Genomic DNA, 25621 nt, shown 5'->3' on the forward strand with positions numbered 1-25621 from the left:
TCTTGTCACAGTGCCCAAGCAGAGTATATCTGGAGAAATCTCTCATTGCAGTGGTCGGCCCAATACCACTACCCAAGCAGAGTATATCGGGAGTCATCTCCCTCATGACAGTGGTCAGCCCAATAACGCTGCTCAAGCGGAGTGTATCAGGAGTCAGATGACTAGAACTCCCTCTTCGCAGTGGTCATCCCAATACCACTGCCTAAGCAGAGTGCATTAGGAGTGTTCTCCCTTGTCACAGTGGTTTATTCAATACCACTGATCAAGCAGACTGTGTTGCGAGTCATCTCCCTCATTGCAGTGGTTCACCCAATACTGCTGCTCAAGAAGAGTGGAAAAGGAGCCATCTCCCTCATCACAGTGATTCATCAAATATCTCTGTTAAAACAGTGGGCATCAGGAGTTGTCTCCCTCCTCACTGTGTCCCAACAAATGTCATTGGAAGGTCCAAGTGCTTTGGGAAACAATCCTCTCATTACGATATAGAACCCAGTAGAGAGACATTCAAGTTAGATATCGAGAGCCCTGGAAAATATAACCATCATCAGAGTGTTAAATGGAAGCTAAATAAGGCTATGAGTTTTTCTACTTCCTGGATAGAGTTAAAGAGACTAATCCAGGATTTCTGCAATAGTACTTAAAGACCACTGTGGAGAACTTTTATTGAAGGACCAGGAGAAGGGAGTTATTCCCCTGGTCCCTTGTGATAGGACATTGAAAGAGTTACTTCTACCAGAAGACTGAAGCAGCCAGGAGAAGGGAGTCATTCTCCTGGTGAAGGAAACACAAACTTCACTTTAGTTAAAAGACTTATGTTTATAGTGTTAGAGTAAGATTAGTTGGTTTCTGACAGAGGACGGAGAACATTTATTTTTCACTGACATTCTGACAGTTCACTACATGTTTCCTAGGTTGAGGCAGGGAAAGCCCCTTAGAAGTAGGGAGAGATAGATTTTCTTGAGCTGCACAATAAATGTTACCCCTCCTTGTCAGTCTCTGTCTTCTTCACAGCCACAGTATGTGGTTCTCACTGACCTTTGTGATACCAGGTGAATGCTGGAGTGATCAGATATTGTAATTGATTGAATTGAAGTATCAACCTTCTCCTGGATATCCTGATTTATTCAAAAATAATCTAAGCGAGACTATTGATGTTTTAGGAAATAACATGTATATTGTCCTTTGTTTTGATTCTTTTTCTGACAGACATTGAAACAAGTTGAAATTGAGTATAAATTGCTTTAGCGCATTGCTTATATTTACTAAATGACCGGAATTGGATCTTTTTGTAGATTTGTGACATTTTATTGCTAGTTGGAGAGGAAAGTCCCCACCAAATGTGAAAGATGGAGAAAAAGAACAGAGCTCCCCTATCAGTTATAATGTTTCTGTTATGTTATTTTACTGGGATTTATACTGTGCACTGCTCCCATTTAAATGGTCTCCATGTGCTCTAGTGGATTTGAAAAAGAAGGGAGTGGGGTAGAGTGAGTACAACCACAATTAGGACCATAAAATCTAAGCCAAAGTGAAAGCTTCTGCTTAAACAGCCAAGCTACCAATGGCCTTTCTCTCTAGAGGTTCTTTTTTTTGAGAAATTAAGTGAAAAAAAAAAATTAAGTGGTATCAGAAGATTTCTACATTTCAGAAATGCACCCCTAGGAGTTTGCAACCCGGAGAGTAATGAGGATTTTCTTTCTTTTAAACTTTTATTTTTAAAGTCACTTTGACTCCATGTCACATGGGTGTCTTCCAATATTGCAATATTTGCTTTCATGTATGGAAGTTCCTCAAATATTTACCCCTGTTTCACACATACATTGACCATTGATATTTCAAGATATTACCTTTAGGGATTGTGATTCCTTCATATACATTTGCACTATTACAAAAGTATATGATCCATTAAAAGTCAAACCTGATTGTGCATACTGTGCACCCTTTTAATCTCACTTTAATTTCTGAATGTGTAGACATCTCACAATAACCAATGCAATATGAAGTTTCTACATAACCCACCCAGTCCCACCTTACCCTTCTCAATGAGTGAAAAAAGCACAATGCAAGTCAAAAGATGTATTCAATTTTTCATTTTATTTGTATTTTTGCCCAGTGCTGGCCCTACCCAGAGGATCTTGGAGCATCTTTCAATTTTTAGAAAAAGTGCAAAAGGTGGGAGGTGACACAGATGTAAAAAAAAAAAAAAGCTTCTGGACAGAATCCTAAGATTTGGATAGATAGGCGATGAGATGGTGTGGGGTGGTGTGGCTAGGTTAGGTGTGAGGATACCGGTAGGTTTTGAAACTGTTTCGGAAAGTGGTGATTTTTATACCTTTCAGAGTCCTTTGATGGCAGTTCTTGGGGGTATGGAGAGCCAGTGGAGCTGTGAGAGATTTGGGGTGATGTGTTAGGGTTTGGGCCGGTGGAGGAAACCAAATGTGGAAAGAAAATCAACCAAAGGGGAAACTAAACAAATCAGTAAAACATGCCATTATTTTATAAGGGCATTCTCCAATGCTTCAGCGATGCCATGTAAGACTGGTTGATCTGAACATGCTTGATATATAAGGTGCAGCCTATGGTCCATCTCCGTTTTGCGGGACTATGGAGGAAAGGGGAATATGGACTAAGAGTACAGTAGACACTATGGCTTCAATACCTGCAGGGTAAGGCTTCCATGGCTAAGAGTGTGAAGATACGACTTAGCCGTCCACTAAATTCCGTAAGTTCTAAATATGTGGGAGACCAGTAAAGGCCAACACCCTACCAATAGTCAAACACAACAGGCTTGAAAGGCAAGGAAATAGGGGATTTACTATGGGATTTAACATTGTGCAAAACCGTGATAGTGTGTTTTATTGACTTTAAGAAAAACATTTCACAATTGCCACCATAACAATGCTATTGGGGAAAGTAGTGTGTGAACATCACTAGTTCAGATGTTAAGCAAGCAATTTGTAAAGTATAGTATTCTCTTCCACAACAACTGTTGTCTGAGACCCTCAAAAACTGTCTTCTAGCTTTGGAGATGTGGATCGGCCATAGCATTTTGAAACCTGAACCTTCTAATAGAGATTGGAATAGCAGGATGCCCAAACCCACTAGTAGCTCCTTTCTGACCTTTTGAACAAATAACTTGTCCCCTCCCACTACTTGAGTAGCGAACGTCAAGGTTATTTTCAACCAATGCTTGTCCTTCACTCCACAGAATACCCAATTCGTAAAGACGGGCTTCCATCACTTGACTACTAAGGAAAACATTTGTCACTTGCTCCAGCCTTCATAATAATGGTGATTGTTGCCAGTGTTCTGTTGCATTTCGATTATGCAAATGAAGTATATTTATGGATGACAAAGTATTACATGGGAAGATGATAGATGGGTACCAGTGGTAAATAAATCTCTTTCAGATGTATGTCAGGCCCGTCAGTGGTCTGGGGCCAGCCTTTCTAGCTAACCTTCAAAGCAAATATTTGCCAAATAGTCACCTTTGGGTGGTCACAGAGTCTGCAATCAGATGCCATGTGCCATCACAAATACCCCAGTTCTGCTCTTTAATGCCACCTTCTGTGTCCTATGCATGGTATAGTCTTTATAGTAAGGTACAACTTCACATATTAAGATGCTACCATCATATGCCAAGTGCTGCCTCAGATGCCAGGGAAGTGGCATGGAATGTCGGTCAGTGTGTCACATGCCTCGTACAGTCCCCATAGGTAAGATGCAGCTTTGTATCATTCAGATACTACCATGTATTATCAAGTTCAGCATAGATTCCAGAGCAACGCCATCTAATGTCAGCTATCACCTCATATTTATGCGTCACATAGAAGAAACCTTGGACCAAGAAGGGTAACAAGACAAGGGAGTTTCAATTCGATCCCGTTAACGGGTAAGTGTTCATAAATTGAGGCCAAATCTAAAGTAAATCCTTGACTTTCCCAAATAAAACATGATCAGGATGGTCCTTTCTAAGTGTGTCTTTTGCCCTCTTTCATACTCATTCTCTATGGGAGAATGTAGGCTTACAGATCTATGTAACAACATTTCCAGTCCCAACTTGAAACACATGTGTATAGGCGCGTTACAAATACCATATCATATCATATCATAACCACCCCTCAGAGGTGAGGTTCCAAAAGTCCTAGAGGGGTTACATCACCCCTTTCTGACATTGTGGACTCAAGGGCAAGCCAAACCCCCAGCCGTAGATGGAAGCTTTCTGGTGTCTTATACCCTATGACTAACCCAGTCCTAGATGTCTTGAAGCACCCCCCATAGCTGCTGAAAGAGGCCTAAGGATTCAGTCTAGAAAGAGACAGACGGGTCACTCCCTATTTTACCTGAGAGCCTGCAATTCCTTTAGATCTCCCCTCTACACTACCCCTAAGAACACTGACCCCAGATGCAACATTCTCTCACCTGCTGGACCGCCTGCCTAGTGTCTGACCTGGCACTCTGGAATCTCCCTGCTCTGACTGGACTCTTCTCAGGCCCTAGCTACACTGAGCAGCTGTTCAATAAAGGCCTGGTCTCTTAATTGTAAGGCGCTCTCCATCCTCCACTCTTGTAACCGAAAGACAGATATTCATTTGACAACCTCTCGTCTTCCACCTCCCCAACTTTCTCACAATAATGCTTTTCCTCTTCACTCCAAAACTCCTCTGCTGACAAGGAGTTCCCCCCTTCTCACCTGAGTTCGATCTTTGCTGGATTTTTGATCGATGCCTTCTTGCGGACTGGTCGAGTCTTGAATAAGGCTGCACGAGTCTCTTCCGACTCCAGCGTGCGTTCAAGTTCCGGGATGCAAGGATCCAGGAATCTGGGAAATTAACAGAGTGCGCAACTAGCACACGAGTCCAGGAATCAAGAAAGGAAGGAAAGGGACTAGGAATGGGGTAGGCTGGAAGAAGCAAGGGAAACAATACCACGAGCTAGGGAGCCCACGTCTGGTCGCTACTTCGCAATAGCATTGAGACGCGCAGAGCTGTGGGAGGCGTGGTCTATAAATAGAACATGCTACGTCCAAGGTGTAGAGCGAGGAAGGTGTTTCACAATGGACGGCCATGTTGGAAGTACACGGGAGTGTAAGCCCTGTTGAGACAAGGACCAGGAAGTCCAAAAGGGGCGTGTTCTGTAGTTCATGACAGCATGCCTCCTCCGAAGGCACGTTCCTCCGGGTTTGCCCGGGTGTATAAGGTGAAATTTTCTGAGTAGTTGAGGGGCCTTGAGATTAGAAAGTGGTTCGAGGTTCTTTCACTAGGAGGATATCCTTTCCATTCAACCAGGTATTGAAGCTGACCCCGTTTATACCTGGAGTCACATATTCGGGATACTTCATATTCCAATTGGTTGTCGACCAGTAGAGGAGGAGGTTGGCAGGATTTCCGGGAGGATTGGGTGTAGGATTTTAATAAGGATGTGTGAAATACTGGGTGAATTTTCTTCCAGGAGTCTGGTAGTCTGATCCGGTATGAAACTGGATTGATAATTTCCTTGATGGGAAATGGACCATAGTACCGAGGGGGCAACTTGTTTGGCCGTAGGTGTCGGGGTAGTAATTTCGAGGACAACCAGACTTGATCACTGATTGCATAAGAAGGACCTGGTCTTCTTTTGAAATATGCATACCTCTTAGTCTGTATTCTGGCCCTCTCTAAGTTTTCTTTGGCCTCCTGGTGTACGTTGATGAGGGTTTCTATCCAGGAGTCGACTCTAGGTACTGGTGTAGGATGAGGGAGAACAGAGGGTAGAACCGATGGATGGAAACCTTGGCTACAATAAAAGGGACTGGTCTTAAGTGCTGAATGATCAGAATTGTTGTAGGCGAATTCAGCCACGGGTATCAGGAGCGACCAGTCATCCTGAACCTTGGTGGCGAAACATCGAAGATACTGCTCCAGGGTCTGATTAGCACGTTCTCTGGCCCCGTTGGTTTGGGGATGATAACCAGACGAGAGGGCGCGTTGGATTCCCAAAATGCGACAGAGATGTTTCCAGAATTGAGAGACGTATTGAGGTTCTCGATCAGATATGATCTTGGAAGGAAGTCCATGTAAACGGAATATGTGTTCCAGGAAGATTCCAGCAAGCTCGGACGAGGATGGCAGCTTACACAGGGGTGTAAAATGAGCATATGAGTGAACAAGTCTATGGTAACCATGATGGTCGTATATCCTCGGGAAGGTGGTAATTCCACAAATGAAGTCTGTAGCAATGAATTCCCATGGCTTTGTTGGCAGTGTAGGTTGCAGTAGAAGACCCGCCGGTCTCTTGTTATCATGTTTATTTTGACTGCAGACAGTACAAGCTTGGATGTACTGCTGTACGTTGGTCTTCATTCCAGGCCACCAAAACTGTCTTTGTAGAAGATGGAAGGTGTTGGTTATGCCACGATGTCCGGAGTGAAGGGTATCATGACAGAGGTTTATTATTCTTTGTTGTAATTTCTGTGTAGGAATGACCAGTGCATTGTCCTTGAATAAATATCCTTCCTTAACTGTTAGGTTCCATGGATTCTTCCTTGAAATATCCTTCCAGAGGTCAGAGGATAGGGTTTGCACTCGAATTTCTTCCAGGAGGTTGACTGCTTGAGCTACAAAGATTGTGTGGGGAAACATATTAGGATAGGCCTTGTCTTCAGTAGTTACCTAGTCAGGACGTCGAGATAAGGCATCAGAAATCATGTTTTGTGATCTGGGAACATGAGTGATTTGGCGTTTTTGGTACTGGGCAAAGAAGTAGGCCCAACGCGCCTGACAACTGTTTCTGCACTCCAACGACTGTAGAATTTGAACATTCTAATGGTCCGTGCAGACCTGAACTGGATATCTAGCACCCAGAAGTAGATATCGCCATTCAGTGAAGGCTTGGCGGGTGGCTAACAGTTCCTTTTCCAGGACGGAATAGTGTGTCTCACTGGGAGTCAGGGTTTGTGAGAGGTAAGCAATGGGGTGTTCCGGTTTATCTTGAAGTTCCTGCTTCAAGACCGCTCCTATGGGGTAGTTAGAGGCATCCGATTCCACTAGAAATGGCCGATTTATGTTGGGTTGGGCCAAGATGGGGGCTTGCGTGAACTCTGTCTTTAAACGTTGGAATGCCTTATCTTGTAGTGTAGACCAGATAAAGGGGGTGTCTTTCTTCAAGAGGGCAACGATCGGCTGAACGATCTCGGAAAAGGTAGAAATGAACTTCCGGTAGAAGTTGGCAAGCCCCAGGAAGGATTGAACTTGTTTTACGGACGTGGGGGCGGGCCATGCCAGTATGGTCTTTACCTTTTAAGTGTCCATACCAATTCCTTCTGGGCTAAGGATGGTAGGTAGGTAGTGAACAGAAGTAACGTGAAACAAGCATTTTTCGGGTTTGGCTAAAAGTTTGTGTTCATGGAGTCATTGTAATACTGCCTTTACATGTTCTTCATGCTTTAGAGGATCCTTGGAAAAGATCAATATGTCATCCAGATAGACAATGACAAAGTCAGAAAACACCCTATCCATAAAACGTTGAAAAACTGCGGGGGCATTAGCTAGTCCAAAGGACATGACTAGATATTCATAGTGACCAAAGGGTGTTCTAAAGGCTGTTTTCCATTCATCTCCTTCCCGGACACGGATCAAATGATAGGCACCCCGGAGGTCCAACTTCGTGAATACTACGGCGCCTCTCACAGCTTCCAGGATATCCGAGATCAGGGGCAGTGGGTACCGATCTTTGAGGGTGCATTGATTTAAGCCACGATAGTCGAGGCAAGGTCTGAGTTCCTTGGTGTCCTTCTTGGGAACAAAGAACAACAAAGCACCCGCTGGAGATTTTGAGTGTCTTATGGTGCTGTTTTCAAGGTTGGTATCCAGGTATTCTCGGAGGGCCTTTTTCTCTGGTTCGGAAAGGATGAACATTCTGCCAAAGGGTATCACTGCTGAGGGATATGTATCTATCGCACAGTCTTCAGGTCTGTGAGGGGGTAAGGCCTGGACTATGCCAGTTGAAAATACATCAGCATATCCCTGATAGGCCTCTGAGACTTGTATGATATTGGAAACCATGAGTGGTGTTTGCTGGTCTCTTAGTGGTTCTTTAGGGGGTGTCAAGGAGGGATCCAGGAATAGACAGTGGGACATACAAAACTCTGAGCCTAGGAATAGTGATCCTGCTGTCCAATTGATATACGGATTGTGCTTCTGTAACCAGGGCATACCCAATACCATGGGGTAATGAGCTGACTTAATGATGTCGAATGTAATCTGCTCTTGGTGATGGTTTATGGAAAGTTGGATCTCTTTTGTCTGCAAGCTTATGGGTCCTGAAGTGAGGGGTCTTCCGTCTGTTGCTTCCACCGGCTGCATGGTGCTTCGTGTCTCGTACGGAATATGATGACTAACAACCCAGTCTTGATCAATGAAAATTCCCATAGCTCAGCAGTCTACCAAGGCCAGAATGGGATAGGTCTTATTCTTGGAGGGCGACAGAAAGGCCTGTAGTATCACCAAATTGTTTTGTCCAGGAGAGTTCAAGGATGGAATTGATGTGGAGCAAACACCTCTCTCCCGAACGCCGAGGAGGGGCTAGAGGACACTCCCTAACTAAGTGTTTGTCTAAGGCACAATACATGCACAACCCCGTATGAATCCTTCTCCTTCTTTCTTGTGGGGATATAGGTCTACGGAAGGCTCCTATCTGCATGGGTTCTGGTTCAGAGACTGAACCTGGGTTTGTGTCCATCTTGGTGGTACTCTCGAAGGACAGCTTCGGAGGATTACCTCTGGATTTCTTCTTCTCTGCCTTCCTTTCCTGGATACGGAAATCTATTTGTATGGCAAGGTCCATTAGTGCCTGGAATGAGTTTGGGCGAGCCACTCTGGCCAACTCATCCTTAATCTCCTCATTCAGTCCTCTCCTGAAAAGGGTAAAACTCGCCTCAGGGGATCAATCAGCTTCCTTGACTAATTGCTTGAATCGGGTAACATAGGTGAGCATATCCTAGGATCCTTGCTGAAAGTCTAACAGGCGTTCCTGGGCACTATAGACCTGCTCTGGACGGTCAAACATGGTTTTAAGGGCTTGTATGAAGCCATCATAGTCATCTAGGAGAGCATCGCTGGAATTAACGAGGGACGTAGCCCAGGTTAAGGCGTTTCCTGAAAGGTGGGAAATTATGAACAAAAACCAAGGAATGGGGTCACATGGATAAGTACTAGATTAGTTTAAAAGTACTCAAATCGTGGAATAGAGGTGGACAGATAAGAGGCCCAGTCATAACAACTTCATATTTTCATATTTTAATATATATCAAAGAACACTATATAATTACATAAAATACATTAGCTAAATATCAACATTAAAAAAATAATAATAATTTTGATCGATATTAGTACAAACAAACCTTGTGTCAAACACGTTTACATAAACAACGACAATTTAGTTCACACATTTCTTGACCAAATATTAATGGTGGTCATTCATGTCCATCTCGTATTGTTAAATTTCATTCAATAATGGAGATGCTGTCACAAAGAAGTACTGCAAGCAAAATAAAGTGCTTAGTGCAAGAAGGTGCTAAATGCCAACAGTACATATAAGATGTTAAAATGTCATTACAGTTTCGGCGACTGAAATCTATCTAGTTCAATCAGATGAGCTAGTAGTCGCCTTTGTCAGGGCGCACTGTGTAGTACAAATTAAACTGAAAACATACTAGTACTAGAATTCATGTAAAATTTATCAATGACCCAGTAGTTCTCGTAGATGAACGTTGGTTGATTCCAAAGCTTGACTGTCGGTCTCGAATCTATTAAGAGCATCAACCCATAGTAAAACACAATAAAACAACAAATGAGAAAAAAACAAGACAAAAGAAAACACATTAAAATAAAAATGACTGAGTCTCTTACAAATCAACACATCTAAACATTAAAAAGCGAACAAGGAAAAAAGAGGTACATGTTTACCTCAATTGGTCCGCATATGGTGCCGAAAATCGTAATATTTGGATGACGCAACCCAAGCGAGACTAAAGATGATAATCAATATACATCTGAGGAGACAAAAAATGTGGAGTTTTAAGATATCACTAGATTATCTCAAACTTCAACACTAAAGCACAGCAAGCCCCGCCCCCAAGAAACATACATCACTACATTGCCCTACAGGTACTGACCTTCGGGTTTACAATGTTTCCAAGATTTGTCAAGCCACTGATAGATCGAATTTCCAGTGGAGCTGAAGAAGTCCAAATGATTGGAGCCTTAGACATATAGGTCCTAGGTTTGGGAACCCTAGTATGAACAAGAAAAAGCATAACGAGTAACAGTCAGTGGCGTCCGAAATGCCCACAGCATAGTGCATACACGGCTCTGCCATATTTAGCCTAAATAAGACCCAAAACAATAGAGGGCTGTGTTAACGCCCAAAACGATGGTGTAGCCAATTTAACTTAAAAGTGACTGCATATGTATTTGACCCAAAACAGTGGGAAGCTGTGCTAGGACCCGAAGCAACAATGCGGCCAACTTAACTTTAAAAGTGACTGCATATGCCTAGGTGTCCTAAAACAGTATCATGCTGCCCCAAACCTCTGGGAAAGAAACATAGTACTGCCGAAGAATAATAGTTTTAGTAGCATTTGTTGAAGGGTACATAGCTGCCTATATCAAAGGAAAGCAGCTAACCAAAGAGTCTATTGAAACGAATCCTTCCCAATAACCAATGATAAATGGCCAGTACAACACGTCTGAGCATGAAACTCGAATTCAAAGAAGACTGCTGGCAACGTGTGCCTGCATAGAGAATAGAAATAGAAACCAAACCTAAGGTCTCTGAATATAGTGAAAAATGTTTTTGCCACTCTGGCCAACTCATCCTTAATCTCCTCATTCAGTCCTCTCCTGAAAAGGGTAAAACTCGCATCAGGGGACCAATCAGCTTCCTTGACTAATTGCTTGAATCGGGTAACATAGGTGAGCATATCCTGGGATCCTTGCTGAAAGTCTCCTGGGCACTATAGACCTGCTCTGGACGGTCAAACATGGCCTTAAGGGCTTGTATGAAGCCATCATAGTCATCTAGGAGAGCATTGCTGGAATTAACGAGGGGCGTAGCCCAGGTTAAGGCGTTTCCTGAAAGGTGGGAAATTATGAACCCCACCTTAGCCCTGGGAGTTGAAAAGTAGTAGGGCTTAAAAGTAAAGTGGACCAAACATGAATCCAGGAATCCGTGAAGGGTTTTTGCCGACCCATCGTATTTGTCCACTATGACGCCCAGCAACACACTTTCTTTTGTGGCAGAATCACAGGATAGAACTAATTGTTTGAGAGTGGCGTTTTCCGCTTTTAGATTCTGCACCTCGGTTGATAGCTCTTGCATGCCACGCATCAGGTCCTGGACGGACGCTTCCATGTCCATATCGAGTTCGGTCGGTTGGCGTCTCAAACTGACAAGGAGTTCCCCCCTTCTCACCTGAGTTCGATCTTTGCTGGATTTCTTGATCGATGCCTTCTTGCAGACTGATCGAGTCTTGAATAAGGCTGCACGAGTCTCTTCCGACTCCAGCGTGCGTTCAAGTTCCGGGATGCAAGGATCTAGGAATCCGGGAAATTAACAGAGTGCGCAACTAGCACACGAGTCCAGGAATCAAGAAAGGAAGGAAAGGGACTAGGAATGGGGTAGGCTGGAAGAAGCAAGGGAAACAATAGCGCGAGCTTCGGAGCACACATCTGGTCGCTACTTTGCAATAGCATTGAGACGCGCGGAGCCGTGGGAGGCGATGGTCTATAAATAGAACACGCGATGTCCAAGGTGTAGAGCGAGGAAGGTGTTTCACAGTGGACGGCCATGTTGGAAGTACAAGGGAGTGCAAGCCACGTTGAGAAAAGGATCAGGAAGTCCAAAAGGGGCGTGTTCTGTAGTTCATGACATCTGCATCTGTGGACATCTCATCCTCTTCATACTTCACCAGCTCCGCACTAATACTTTGGCCTTTTCTCCTCTCTACCACCTTGTACTGCTGTTCTTGCCACAACCTCATCTCTGCATTTGGGGTTGTCCTCATGTTCCATCTCCCTCTACCAAACAGGGTCTATTCCAACTCTTCAGCTACCACTTTCTTTACCCCCTCCCAGCTTAGTTGTCCATCACTACCACAACCTTCTTGTCCCCTATCTCACCTCCAGTTTCTGATCTGATGTCACCACCTCCCTAACCACCTATTTTGTTCTCAGAATTTCCTTCCAAACAGTCATCAACACCTCCTCACTCACCTTCTACTTGTTTGCTACTACCCTTTCCACTTCGCTTAGTACCACTTTCTTCCCTTCTGATCTCAACAACCCATTTCATTCTGAGCTCACTACCTCCATAGCTTGCACTAATACCTTCCACTCAGGTCTCACCACTCCCTTGCCCAACTTCTCCGTGTAAATTGTGACTCCATGCATAGACCATGGCAGGTAATGCTGTCATTCACAGAAAGCCAACTTGATGGCCAGCATTTCACAATCCATAACAGAGCAATTCTTCTCAACTGGATAAACATCGCTGATCAGTATGTAGTATTGTCTCTGGGTATCTCCAAGGTGTTGAGACAGGACTGCCTGCATTGCGATACGCGATTCATCGATTTCCACTATACAGGGTAATATTGGTTTCGGATCTAATAGAATCGAAGCATTGGTCAAATGTTCCTTCCGTGTTTGAAATGCTTTTTTGGCTTCTCATCTGTATTCGTACGTTCTCCCTTTCCTTAGCAAACTCGTGGCATGATGGGCTACATCTGTGAATTGGTGTACAAAGCAGTGATAAAAATGGGGAAATCCAAGAACGCTTTGTGTTTCATCAACAGTCGTTGGTGGCGGACATGTTGAAATAGCTTTGTTTTTTCCTGTTGATAATGATACCGTTAGGTAGGGCCAGCAGACTATTTTTTATTTTTCAACCTATTCCAATATTGCCATTGTAAGAACACACTCATGTTGACTGTGCCCGATACTGCCACATTGTCATTGTTAGAAGACATTTTGAAGGTGACTACGCTCATTTAAACACTTGTGTTGACAATGCCAGCTAATGTCAACATTGACATAAATGAAAGACATGCTCAACCTTTCTGTGTCAAAATAATATGTGGGCATTACCACTGTAAGCACGTCTGTAAAAAAGTGTGTCGTAAACAAGCTTTCACAGCATACTTGTCGGGCACATAGAATGTAAACAGCACTAACTACTGGGGGGACCCTGTTTCTTAGAACTCCCATTGTTGAAAGACTTCAGAGTTAGTTAGATAATGGAACTGGGGCAAAAGGAGAATACATATATGTAGATTTGCCAAATGTCAAATATTTTCTCAAATGGGTATGCCAACATTGAGAACGATCTGACTGCACAGCAACAGAGAGGAACAGGCCGAAGCTTTAGTACATGAAATGCTTACTGGACCAAGATCAGCTCACGGGCAGCCAGGCCTGTTGGAGCACAGCCCATGTGGATGGGTCTAAAGCGCTTAAGTATTCCTTTACTCCCATATTCCCACTATAACTGCAGGTGTACAAGTTCCAAAATTCAATGTCACGTAGATCTAAAAAAACAACAAAAAACTGACATGCTAAGCAGCTGCCACCTGTCATTGGACAATTTAATTAGAGATGCCTAATCTCCCATCTAGGTTATATGTGTGGGACTGACACTCACGAGATAAATGTCACATAAAGTCAGCTAACGTTAGTTATTGTTTGATAAAGGTGTGCAGCTTGTTATGCTTGCACGGAAATAAAAAGCGAATTAACTAGTTAGATGCTTTTATTCTGTAATTTGTTTCCACTTTTTTGTTCACTCTGAAAGCAAGTGCTGTTGAACATCAAACTCGTGGTTTGGTGGGTTGTTGGTATTGAGATTCATATGTGACAGGCTGCAAGGCTGCCTCGCCCAAATCTTTCACCAGACCAATTCCTTTCACTTTTCCAATATGTCTACAACATGTGCTTCCAGCCGGCAGGGTATAGGCTATTTCCTCGTATCTTGCATCACAATGATTGATGGACCTTTAATGTGTCAGACAGGGCCAACCCAACACGTAGTCAGCTCTCCGAATAAGTTCATTATACATATATGTGTCGCTTTTTGGCATAGCAGCACATGCAATGATGCCAGATTGTTTTCTCTTCTACGGTCTTTAGTGATAGGCGTTAGTTACTGCCAGAATCGTGACTCGTTTCGGGAGGCATTTCAATCTCCGCAGGCTGTGCTGGCCAGCATCACCAGGCTCCCAGAGGGGTTGTGGAAGTGGAGAGTACGAGACAGTGAATTTTCGGACGGAGAGAGCAAGGTGGACAGGGGTGGACTGGGAACCAAAAGAGACCCTGCACATCATTTTCAAAGTGGCCCCATATTTCATATTTTCAGCAAGCCCAACCCTTTTCCTATAGGCAAATTTGCAAATACATACTGGGAAATCTCCAGAGGTCCCCATAGGCCAGAGCACCCGTGGGTGTGGACACAGGCCACATAACAATCCCCAAAGCAAACTCTTGCAGCCCCCTGAATGCCACCATTGCTGCCTGCCTTTAATGCCCCAGGATCGAAAACATGTGTATTACGATTTCCATCTACCAGAGATGTCTTGCAGACCGTTGGAGAAAAATATGAGTTCCTTACCTGACCTTTCTTACCCATTCATAACAAAAACAAAATCAGTTGTTTTATATTGCTTCATGCGCCATTCCCACTGCTTTTAAGCTCTGTAATACTGGCTATGCTCAACTTAATGTGGTACACAATTTGTCAATTCCTGATCATTTCTCAGACACTCCCATTCTTGCAGTTTAATGTGTCCATTGCATTTTTCTCCTGACAGTAGATTCAGGGCCTCTGCCTCTTGTCCTCTTCCCGGGGAAGACCCCTTCGTGAGTCTCTGTGGCTCTATGTGTGCATGCACAAAAGGCCGGGTGAAGCAGTTTCTGGGGTCAAACAGTGGTTGAAGAAACCCCAGAGGGGCCAGTAAGAGAAGGACACCCATAGTCTCTTCAGAGGCTGGACTGAGAGATTGTAGCTAACTCCCTGTCTAATAGTCCTAGCACTATCTTCTCACACTATGTCCTAGTCTACCTCCTCAGCAATTTGCAGTGGTTTTACGGCTAAGCAGAACTCTCATGCTCTCCCTATCCTCTGCTCCCCACTGCATTGTCCTTAACCTCCTCATGTATCTCCATGGTGTTTTACCACTTGCTCGTACCTCCCTCCCTGCATCGACTCATTCATGTCAGGCTTGTAGCATGCCTTCTCAACTCCGTCAGCCTCCTCGCTGCTATTCCTCCCTCCTTATCTCCACCTTTCTCCTCTGCAACCTCCTCTTTCCTACTCCTTTCCTCTTTCCTCCAACAATCCCAGTCAATATTTTCCAAACCCTACTCCAACTCCTATTTCCTGGTATCCTCTAGCAACCTCCTGAGTCTTAGGGGCCGATTCATGGAACAAACGTGCGCCGAAAATCCTCGCGCAAGCGGAAAAAAACAGGCGCACGCGCACGTGTGCGATTCATGGAAGTCCCTGCGCGTGTTCACTGCGGGATGTGCGCCAAACCCGTGCATGGCGCACAAGTCACTGCAACATCCCGAAAGGCGTGCGCGACGCGCACAGTGAAAGCGCACAACCTCAGCGCATACACCAGAAAGTGGGCGGGACACGGGGCGTAACGCGCGGAATGGGGAACAACGCGCGAAAATAAGGGCGTAACTGGGGATGTACTGCAGGGAAGCAGACGGAACGCCCACACGCACCCGAACCACACGTATTCATGGAATCGAATAGGGCAAAGCCACGCACAGCCAAAGACACGCACAAGCTGAAACACGTCCGCCACACGAAGGCAGGCGGTAGAGTCCCAGCGCATCAAAAAAGTGGCGCGCGGGAAGTTACACACGCGATTGAGCGGGGCACGTGTAATTCGGGGGTGCGCGGGAAGTTACACACGCGATTGAGCGGGGTACGTGTATTGCGGGGGTGCGCGGGAAGTAACACACACGAGTGAGCGTGGTACGTGTATATCAGGGGTTCGAGTGAAGTCTGTCACGCGATCGGGCCTGGGGGAGCGGGCTACGTGTATTACAGGGGTTCGCGTGAAGTTATTCACGCGATCGGGCCTGGGGGAGCGGGCTACGTGTATTACAGGGGTTCGCGTGAAGTTTTTCACGCGATCGGGCCTGGGGGAGCGGGCTACGTGTATTACAGGGGTTCGCGTGAAGTTTTTCACGCGATCGGGCCTGGGGGAGTGGGCTACGTGTATTTCAGGGGCTCGCGTGAAGTTTGTCATGCGATCGGGCCTGGGGGAGCGGGCTACGTGTATTTCAGGGGTGCGCGGAAAGTTCCACACGTAAATTGCACGTGTGGGTCCTCCCAGGTGTTCCCTCTACACCCTCCACGGCCCCTGCAGGTGTCTCACACCACAGGGGCCTACCCTGCACGTGTCCTGCAGGCACCCCATCTACCATGGCCATGACCCCCAGCCAACCCACATGTCAACTTGCACCACTGCCCACCAACGCATGTCCCCCAGCACCCCCACCCCCCTCAGCAGTGCAGGGGCAGCCTCCACCAGGCCCCCACCCATGTCCCCCAGCACCCCCACCCCCCAGCAGTGCAGGGGCAGCCTCCACCAGGCCCCCACCCATGTCCCCCAGCACCCCCACCCCCCAGCAGTGCAGGGGCAGCCTCCACCAGGCCCCCACCCATGTCCCCACCACCCCCACCCCCCAGCCACCAGGGGCAGCCTCCACCAGGCCCCCCACCCATGTCCCCCACCCCCCCAGTCACCAGGGGCAGCCTCCACCAGGCCCCCACCCATGTCTCCCATCACCCCCACCCCCCCATCACCAGGGGCAGCCTCCACCAGGCCCCCACCCATGTCCCCCAGCACCCCCACCCCCCCAGCAGTGCAGGGGCAGCCTCCACCAGGCCCCCACCCATGTCCCCCACCCCCCAGCCACCAGGGGCAGCCTCCACCAGGCCCCCACCCATGTCCCCCACCACCCCACCCCAGTCACCAGGGGCAGCCTCCACCAGGCCCCCACCCATGTCTCCCATCACCCCCACCCCCCAGTCACCAGGGGCAGCCTCCACCAGGCCCCCACCCATGTCCCCCACCACCCCCCCAGTCACCACGACCCCCACTAGTGCCGGGTTGATGTGGTCTTACCAACCCTGTGTCTGGCATGACAACACCATCCTCTGCATCCATTGCATCATCACCTGAAAAGAGGAAAAGGTCAGTACACATGTCAGAAGCACACGACACACACACACACCGACAGCAAAGCCATCCGGCAGACATGTGACACACAACATCTGACCTGCCATGCATGCTCGGTCTACTTTGAATAGCTTCTGTGATCAGACCTGTTGAAAGGTGGCAGTTTCCATGCAAGTGGGTCTATGCAGTGCAGAAAATGTGTACGCCACTCACTACCTACATGTGCAAGCACTCCATGGTGTGTGCCAGGAAATGTGAAGGCAGTGCAATGTCAAATTCAGACATCACGTGCATTGTGTATTCAATGTGTACCATGTCTAGAAGCCAAGCACCCCTCCATCCCAGTACCAAAGCAGGGATGCCTAGCATGGTATCAAAAGGCTGACCATACACCTGTGTATTGACAGGCAGTGTTGATGGCATCAACAGCTTAATGTAATTCAAATTACAACACTGCAAATGATGCTGGGACAGTGGGCAGGACACATGATGGAAGATCCGGAGGCCGGCCACGTGTGAAGAAGACACGACAAGAGTTGGACAGAGTCATTGGCCATTGAACAGGCTGAGGCCTGTGAGCCACACAGATTGTCAGAGCCTAAACATGTGTGCAACGCAGGACTGAGCCACAGTTGACATGGGGAGGCCGATAATATGGCAGGCAATGTATGTAACCAAGGACTCATATTACAGTGATCATCCAGTCAAGGACACATAGGGGCATGCGTGCAATGCACATGGAGCATGAATGGGCACTCATGTCCCTGCGGGACATCTGACCCATGCACAGTACAAGTGGGATACCCTGCATCGAGTACTAAGGCTGTACCACACGGCATATGTCTGGCAGTTTCTACGCTGGAAGTTAGCATCTACACAGGACACATGAACGAGAAACTACACATTGGCAAGAATGAAGCAGACCAGTGCAAAGGTGGAACTGGGGTGCAGAGTGGCGGAGGAGGGGCAAGGGAGCATGCCCACATGGAGTCCCGCATGCAGGCAGAGGAGACATGCATGACGGTAGCATTGCATTACTTACACATCAGAACCATGTATACGTCATATGTAGCAGCAATCATGGACAACACATCCCACAAGTGAAACACACACGTCCTCAACAACTACGCATCAACACTCACTGGACTGGGCATCAAAGTCCAGCATCTCTCCCACTCCTTCGACCAATTCTGGTGGTATGAACTCCGCAACGAGAGCCTCATGCGGAGTGAGTTCTTCCTCTTCTGGTGCAGGCCCACCGCCAGTCACCAGAGTCAAGTTGTAATTTGAGGCACGCTTAGTCTTAGTGCTGCGCTTGATGTCATTCCAGCCCTTTTTGCACTCCTGCGCCGTGCGCACCTCATGGCCGAATGAACTGACATGTTCCGCAACATGCTTCCAGTGGGTGTCACGTTGGGCAGCCGTAGTCTGACTATTGGCACCCACTAGCATGTCACGGCTGTGGCCCCACACGTAGTCTACGAGGAAGTCCAGTTCCTGCTTACAGAAAGGCTTCTTCCTCGACGTGCAGGAGGTCATGGCTGTGTGTGGGGTCCCAGCCTGTGCTGCAGGTGCAACCTTCCTCCTCTTGGACTGTGGCGCAGACCCTGGCTGGCTAATGCCGCCCTGACCAGTATGGCCAGTGGGTTCGGTGGATTGAGCCGAGGGAGTGGCAGGTGGAGGGATGACCAAAGGCCTGACTTGTGTCAGTGGCAGCTGGGTGCCCACTAATGGACCCTGCGCAGCAACATCAGCTGTGGCAGGGTCATTGACCGCAACGGTCCTGGTTGGCAGACTCACAACCGGGGTGCTGTTGGGTGCATCTGCCCCTGCACTTGCCAACACCCGGCTGTTCGGGGCAGCAGATGACATGACTGCCCCAGGGACACGTGTCTTGGTCTGAGCAGCCCGGCCTGCCCCAATGGTTTCCCCCCTGGCCTGTTGGAGATCTACCAAGGGCTCTTCAAGTGCCAACGCAGCCTGCGCTGGCAGACCCTGAGCCTGGGTGGCGGTGTCCACAGCTGCACCTGCAGCTGCCGCTACCCTTGGGCCCGTGGCAGTCGATGGAACGGACTGCCGGGTCATACGGGTGCCAGTGCCAGATGCAGGAGCTGCATCCCCCGGAACCACAGGGGGTGGTGGCATGGCTGCACCGACACATGGCACAACATTGTGCTCAAGTGGCGCACCCCTGCCTCTTCCCCCTCTGTGGCTGCCCTGGACACCCTGGAGTCCCCCTACTCCCTGGTCACCACGGCCACGTGCCCGACCACGCCCGCCACGAGGAGTACGCCCAGCTGAGGCACCCCTCACCTTTGGTGGCCTCCCAACCATGGCAGAGATGTAATAGTGCTGGCACAGATGGAGTGGTGCCAATGGGAGGTGTACAGCACAATTGACCTGGGCAATTGGGGTGAAGGGGGTGGGAAGAAAGATGTTAACAGCCCCCCTGCACCTGCAAGGCTGTATGTGACCCCGGTGATGTGGTGACGGGTCACGCAACGCTCAGGCACCCCAAAACTGCTGTAAAACCGTGCACGCAACCCTGCAGCCTACGTGCGTGGATTAAACCTCCTGCAGTACGCGGTGGCACCCAGTAACACGAATAACGCGTACGCGTGGGACACGCAGGCTACGATGACATCGAAAATGGGTGCGATACACAGGGGCACCCGCAGTGGGAAAAGGAGCGTTTGCGACTCACCGTCTCACTAGCGCGATGCAGAAAAACACGCGTAGCCAATACCCCTGCCAAAAGAAGAGATACGTCCTTGAGAGCTGTGAAGTAGTGATGGCGCGCGAAACAACAGGAAGCAGCAACACTCATCGGTCTCCACGAAAGGCACGTACAGCGAACTGCTGGGCCCGCTCACCTTTAACCCGTGCTGAGGGAAACGCACGCGCGCGTCACGTCACATGCGGACGTGCACTTTTTTACGCGCATTACACGCGGACGTGCAGTTTTTCACACGCGCTTACGCATGGGCCCTTTCCTCGTATTACACGCGGACGTGCAGTTTTTCACGCGCGCTTACGCATGGGCCCTTTCCTCGTATTACACGCGGACGTGCACTTTTTCACGCACGCTTACGCATGGGCCCTTTCCTCGTATTACACGCGGACGTGCACTTTTTCACGCGCGCTTACGCATGGGCCCTTTCCTCGTATTACACGCAGACGTGCATTTTTCACGCGCGCTGTAATGCCCATGCACGTCTGTACGCGTCACGTCACAGGGGCGCTTGCGCTCGAGGGGCCTTCTGTCCAATGACAATGTGTATGCGTGCAGACGCGCTTACGCGCTAAGGGCCTTTCCTCGAATTACACGCTGACGTGCAGATTTTTCACGTGCCAAATCACTCCGTATCAAGCTGGCCACGCGAAAACACACGGAAGACCACGCTCCTGCCCAGAAGGCCGAATCACTGCCCCCCAGTGCCCCGAGCAGCCTCCCACGTGCCATCTGCTGCTGCCTGCCTGCCTGCCTGCCTGCCTGCTGCCACCGTGCCCTGCCATTTGGTGCCTGCACATCAGCCATCTGCAGGGGTCCAGTTGCTGTGTCCACCCCTGCTGGTACAGAAGACTCCCGACTCGAATAACATCGCTCCACAGCCCAGCCCCAGGACCCAGTTGCCCACCCACTCCTGCCCCTGGGGTTGCCATGTCGGGCACATCCACATCTGACCCCAGTGGCAACCCCCGGCCAGAGGGGCAGAGGGGCACCAGCTTCACTGCCACCGAAGTTGGTGTCCTGGTGGAGCAAGTCCTGGGGCAGTATGATGCCCTCTTCGGATCGTCCCGCGCCAACAGGGAAGGACGGGAGAGGATCTGGGCCGACTGTGTGGTTGCCATCAACGCGGAGGGGATGGCAACCCGCACCATCCAGAAGGTCAAGAAGCGCTGGGAGGACTTGAGGTCCAGGACCCTCATGAAGGCCCGGCGCCTCGTGGAGGGGGGCCGGGGCCGCATGAGTTCCATCCAGTTGAGGGTCCTGGAACGCGCACACCCAGCGCTCCACGCCCAGGTCCTTGAGAGGGAGACCCGTCTGGAGTTGAGCGGTAAGTGGCCAAGCATTGCTGTGTGAGACAGGGCATGTTGCAGTGTGCTGGTTGTCTGATACTTGCCTGCATGTGTGACATAGGCCATGTACGCATGTATGTGTGCAGGGACATCATGGGAATGCATGTGCGACCTGTAATGTGTGAACCGCACGGTTGTTGCATGTGTTTGAATGCGACATGGGGAGCCCTGTGCAGATTGCACACATGAGAGCATGGCAGTCTCTGTTCCTGGACATGGGTGGGGGCAAGGGATGGGTGCTGATGCCAGATACATATGTGGTATCCATGACTGTGTGCCTGACCTGCGTGTCTGTGACTTGTGAGTGCCATGGATGCATGACACATCTGTGACAATGTACAGATTCACTGATGCAGCCTAGTCATCCTTGTATGCACTGTGATTGTGGTGTACGGGGCCAGATGGATGTGACTGAGGTGAAGTGTGTGCATGTGATAGGCATGACCCATGATGCATGTGAGTCCCATTACATTGTATGATTCGAGAGTCCATTGGACATGCATTGAAATGTCCATGGCACGCACCATGACTGTCACTGTGTGTGTTTTGCCTGGACTGACACATGTGTTGTGGTGTGACATGATGGAAGTGTACTTTGACAGTGGCAGTCATCTGCTATTGCTTCCTGTCTAGGGGACCATTGTACAGTACCCTGATGCTTGTGTTCTATGTCTCCCTCTACGCAGCGGCTAGTGAAGGAGAGGGCGGAGACGGCGCTGTGGAGCAAGGCGGCGGGGATGCCCCCACGGCTGCAGCGGAAGGGGTGGGTGAGCCCCCACAGGGGCCTGCTACGGCGGTAGACGGCGAGGAGCCATCCAGGTTGGTGGTTTCCACAGAGGAGGAGGAGGCCGCCACTGAGGCGCACAAGGGGCCTGGTGGGGGCATCCCTGCTGGTGCAAGTGGTGCAGTCCAGGGGCAGGAGCAGGAGGCAGCACAGGTCACCGTGGAGGGGCCTGTGCATGTCGCTGTCCCTGAACCTGTGGGTGCACCACCTTGCACCAGCAGGGATGCCCCGTCCCAGGCCCGTCCGCAGGTAGAGGGGATGTCCATGTCATCTGACTCCCCTCCACCTGCGGACGAGGGGACCCCTGGCCGTGTGGAGAAGGTCCTGATTGGGGTCGCGATGCGCACGGCTGTGATTCGTGATGCCGTGCGTACTTGCCAGGAGGAGCACGCACGTCATCACGAAGAGCACCGTGCCGACGTGTCCCAATTGGGATCGGCCATGTTCGGGGGTTTCCTGCATGTGTCGGCCAATCTGGCGGCCCTCTCCTCCTCTGTGGAGACTATACGCCAGTCGTTCTCCTTGCCGTCTTCCGGCCCAGATGCCACCAGGGCCCCCTGTGGACCTGCCCTGACCAATGCAGCCAGTTCGGTGGGGATACCATCCCTGCCACAGTCGGGAGTCAGAGGTCCAGCAGGGGTGGACAACACAGCAACTGGACCCCAGCAGATGGAGGATGTGACGGCATCATCGGGCAGGGCACGTGCACGACGGCGTCGGTGGTTTCCATCATCCTGGATGCCGTCGTGCTGGCAGAGGCAGTGGCGTCGGAGGCAGCAGCAGGCTCGACGTGGGAGGCATCATGGCTCGGGGCCATCAAGATCAGAGGGGCAGGCATCGGCCGGAGGGCGGGAGAACCCTGGGATGGTAGTGTCTTCCGTGTGGGAGCAGTTGGTCCAGCGGATAGGTGCGGAGCGGCAGCGGGCGGAAGAGGAGCGGCTCACCATGGTCAGGGCGGAGTTCTCCATGCGTCGGGCATTGAGGCGGGCTGAGTGCCTCGAGGAAGCTCGCAGGGAGTTTGAGGTGAACATGGGGTTATTCCTGCGAGACCTCGGGGCCAGGACAGAGTCCCGCCTCCAGGACATCGACATGGAGTTCGATGATGCCCTGGCCGGCAACATCACAGAGTGAGCCGCAGGACTTGCCCGCTGCCATTGTATATAGTTCTTTAGTTAGTTAGTGTTAGGTTTCCTTTATTTTTTGAGATTTTTTTGGACCGCTCGGACAATGGCCACTTTTCTGTATATAGTTTTTTTATTAGGTAGTAGTAGGTTTCATTTATGGTGTTGGGCTCATGGACCCTGGAATATTCTTGTGTATAGTTGGATTTTTTAAAATACATTTTTTTGATTTATATTTGTGTTCACCATGAGGCAATGGTTTTTCCTTATTTTTATTCACCATGATTTTGCTTTGGACAACATTAGTTTTTGGATTCCTTTGTTTTTTGGATTTTTACATTACTTATCGGACATGGACAATTTATTTTGTTATCCCCATTGTTGTATGTTTGATTAGTTTACTTCATTTTCTTCGAGAATACATGTTTTTATAACTTTCTTTTGTGGTATTTTCTCATTGGTTTCATGCATGGCATGATATGGGTTTTGACATTCACTTGCACCCATTGTGTATGTGTGTGTGACGGACATGTGTTCATTTACATACTTGCCATTGGGGTTGTATCATGTAATTGCATTTGCTATGTGGGTGGATGCAATCCTTGGCTGGGTGTTTGTGCTGGGTATGCTGCCCATTACTGCCATGATTGTGTATCGTCAGGACATGGGGGCAGGGGGACATGGATGGGGACCTGCTGGCAAGTGCCCCACAAGGCTGGGGGGTGGGGGTGCAAGGGGACATGAGTGGGACATGGGTGGGGGCCTGCTGGCAGGTGCCCCACAGTGCTGGGGTGTGGGGGTGCAAGGGGACATGAGTGGGGGCCTGCTGGCAGGTGCCCCACAGTGCTGGGGGGTGGGGGTGGTGGGGAACATGAGTTGGACATGGGTGGGGGCCTGCTGGCAGGTGCCCCCACAGTGCTGGGGGGTGGGGGTGGTGGGAGACATGAGTTGGACATGGGTGGGGGCCTGCTGGCAGGTGCCCCACAGTGCTGGGGGTGGGGGTGGTGGGAGACATGAGTTGGACATGGGTGGGGGCCTGCTGGCAGGTGCCCCACAGTGCTGAGGGGTGGGGGTGGTGGGAGACATGGGTGGGGGCCTGGTGGAGGCTGCCCCTGGTGGCTGGGGGGTGGGGGTGGTGGGAGACATGGGTGGGGGCCTGGTGGAGGCTGCCCCTGGTGACTGGGGGGGTGGGGGTGGTGGGAGACATGGGTGGGGGCCTGGTGGAGGCTGCCCCTGGTGACTGGGGGGTGGGGGTGGTGGGAGACATGGGTGGGGGCCTGGTGGAGGCTGCCCCTGGTGACTGGGGGGTGGGGGTGGTGGTAGACATGGGTGGGGGCCTGGTGGTGGGTGCCCCTGCACTGCTGGGGGGTGGGGGTGGTGGGAGACATGGGTGGGGGCCTGGTGGTGGGTGCCCCTGCACTGCTGGGGATGGGGGTGGTGGGAGACATGGGTGGGGGCCTGGTGGACGCTGCCCCTGGTGACTGGGGGGTGGGGGTGGTGGGAGACATGGGTGGGGGCCTGGTGGTGGATGCCCCTGCACTGCTGGGGGGTGGGGGTGGTGGGAGACATGGGTGGGGGCCTGGTGGAGGCTGCCCCTGGTGACTGGGGGGGGGGTGGGGGTGCTGGGAGACATGGGTGGGGGCCTGGTGGAGGCTGCCCCTGGTGACTGGGGGGTGGGGGTGGTGGGAGACATGGGTGGGGGCCTGGTGGAGGCTGCCCCTGCACTGCTGGGGGGTGGGGGTGGTGGGAGACATGGGTGGGGGCCTGGTGGAGGCTGCCCCTGGTGACTGGGGGGTGGGGGTGCTGGGAGACATGGGTGGGGGCCTGGTGGAGGCTACCCCTGGTGACTGGGGGGGTGGGGGTGGTGGGAGACATGGGTGGGGGCCTGGTGGTGGGTGCCCCTGCACTGCTGGGGGGTGGGGGTGGTGGGAGACATGGGTTGGGGCCTGGTGGAGGCTGCCCCTGGTGACTGGGGGGTGGGGGTGGTGGGAGACATGGGTGGGGGCCTGGTGGAGGCTGCCCCTGGTGACTGGGGGGGTGGGAGACATGGGTGGGGGCCTGGTGGAGGCTGCCCCTGGTGACTGGGGGGGTGGGGGTGGTGGGAGACATGGGTGGGGGCCTGGTGGTGGGTGCCCATGCACTGCTGGGGGGTGGGGGTGGTGGGAGACATGGGTGGGGGCCTGGTGGAGGCTGCCCCTGCACTGCTGGGGGGTGGGGGTGGTGGGAGATATGGGTGGGGGCCTGGTGGAGGCTTCCCCTGGTGACTGGGGGGGTGGGGGTGGTGGGAGACATGGGTGGGGGCCTGGTGGAGGCTGCCCCTGGTGGCTGGGGGGTGGGGGTGGTGGGAGACATGGGTGGGGGCCTGGTGGAGGCTGCCCCTGGTGACTGGGGGGTGGGGGTGCTGGG

Source organism: Ambystoma mexicanum, chromosome 7q (genome assembly GCF_040938575.1).
Source record: "Ambystoma mexicanum isolate Mex_15411 chromosome 7q, UKY_AmexF1_1, whole genome shotgun sequence".
Classification (NCBI taxonomy): Eukaryota; Metazoa; Chordata; class Amphibia; order Caudata; family Ambystomatidae; genus Ambystoma; species Ambystoma mexicanum.